General features: G+C 46.8%; 1 pseudogene; it reads right to left on the bottom strand.

Moving 5' to 3' along the window:
• Positions 1-558: 558 nt before the first annotated feature.
• Positions 559-1833, bottom strand: LOC103001855 (glyceraldehyde-3-phosphate dehydrogenase-like; annotated as a pseudogene).
• Between the last annotated feature and the right edge of the window lie 269 nt (positions 1834-2102).

The raw sequence follows: 2102 nt of genomic DNA, 5'->3' as shown, positions 1-2102 counted from the left end.
GTTCTGGAGGTAATGACACCCCACTCTGACTTTCTGGTTATAACCACTGTCTTCTCTCTCTATCCCAACTGAAATCCCAGACTCATGAGGCCTCAATCCCTGCCCTCCTATTCCTGGAAGATGCTAAAGCCAACTATGTAAGAGCCTTTTTCAGAGGAAAAGATGATTTTTGTCTTCCCAGAAGACAAACCCTCTACTTTGCTTTATGAGGCAGACAGCAACCCCAAACCACAGAAAGGTTGAGAATTCTCTTTATCACTTTTTAAAAACAATTTTGATATACTTAGGTATAGGGGGTTTTTTCCTTTTTCTTTTTTTTTTTTCTTGGCTGAGTAGAGAGTACTTTATTGATGGTACATGACAAAGTAGGGGTCCTCCAAAGTAGGGCTTGGGAGAGCCCCAGCTGTGATGGGGGTCACAGTTTCTTGTTCTTGGAAAATGTCAAGAACGAGAGATTCTCAGAGTCTTGGGAGATTGAGTTGAGGCAAGGACTCCCCAGCAGCTGAGGACCTCTCTCCTCCTCTTGTGTTCTTAGTAGGGCTGATGGTCCAGGGACTCTTACTCCTTGGAGGCCATGTGGACCATAAGGTTCATCACCTTGTTGCTATAGTCAGATTCATTGTCATACCAGAAAATGAGCTTGATAAAGTGGTCATTGAGAGCAGTGCCAGCCCTAGCATCAAAGGTGGAAGAGTGGGTGTCACTGTTAAAGACTCAGGAGACAATCTGGTCCTTAATGTAGCAGGATGCCCTTAACAGACCCTTTGATACCTGTTTTACCACCTTCTTGATGTCATCATATTTGGCACCTTTCTCCAAATGGAGGTCAGATCCAGAACCAACACATTGTGGGTGGGGACATGAGAGGCCATGCCAGTGAGCTTCCCATTCAGCTCAGGGATGACCTTGCCTACAGCCTTGGCAGCACCAGTAGAAGCTGGGATAATGTGCTGGGCAGCCCCATGACCATCACACCACAGCTTCCCAGAGGAGCTATCCACTGTCTTCTGGGGGGCAGTGATGGCATAGACTGTGGGTATGAGTCCCTCCATGATGCCAGAGTTGTCATGGATGATGTTGGCTGGGGGGAGCGGGGGCAAGCAATTGGTGATGCAGTAGGCATTGCTGACAATCTTGAGTGAGTTGTCATATTCCTCATGGTTCATGCCCATGACATACATGGGGGCATCAGCAGAAGGAGTAGAAATGATGACCCTTTTGGCTCCACCCTTAAAATGAGCCCCAGCCTTCTCCAAGATAATGAAGACACCAGTGGACTCCACAACATATTTGGCACCAGCATCATCCTACTTGATGTTGATGGGATCTCACTCCTGAAAGTTGGAGATGGGCCTTCCATTGATGACAAGCTTCCCATTCTCATCTTTCTGCCATTGAATTTGCCATGGGTGGAATCATACTGGAACATGTAGACCATGTAGTTGAGGTCAATGAAGGGGTCATTGATGGAGACATTATCTACTTTGCCAGAGTTAAAAGTAGTCCTGGTGGGACTTCCCTGGTGGCTCAGTGGTTGGGAATCCGCCTGCCAATGCAGGGGACACAGGTTCAAGCCCTGGTCCGGGAAGATCCCACATGCCAAGGAACAGCTAAGCCCGTGCGCCACAACGACTGAAGGCTGAGCGCCTGGAGCCCATGCTCTGCAACAAGAGAAGGCCCTGCTCACCACAACTAGAGAAAGCCCACGCACAGGAACAAAGACCCAAAGCAGCCAAAAATAAATGAATAAATAAATTAATTTAAAAAAAAAAAAGTAGTCCTGGTGACCAGGCACCCAATACAGCCGTATTCGTTTACTCCAGCCTTCACCATCATGTCTCAGTGACACAGCTGGCACTGCACAAGAAGATGCAGCTGTCTTGGGAATTCCCTGGTAGTCCAGTGGTTAGGACTCTGTGCTTTCACTGCCGAGGGCCCGGGTTCAATCTTGGTCTCTCTTGTGCTTTCTGTTGGATGGGGAAGACCAGAGAGCTTGGTATAGTTTCTTTATGTTTATAGTGCTTGGGGTTAATTATCTTAGATCTATGGATTTATCATTATCAAATTTAGAAATGTTTCAGTTAATTTTTTCCTTCAAATAT

The sequence above is a fragment of the Balaenoptera acutorostrata genome, chromosome 3 (genome assembly GCF_949987535.1).
Source record: "Balaenoptera acutorostrata chromosome 3, mBalAcu1.1, whole genome shotgun sequence".
NCBI classification, from domain to species: domain Eukaryota; kingdom Metazoa; phylum Chordata; class Mammalia; order Artiodactyla; family Balaenopteridae; genus Balaenoptera; species Balaenoptera acutorostrata.
Note: the sequence above shows the minus strand (reverse complement) of the source record. Positions and strands in the feature narration are given on the sequence as shown.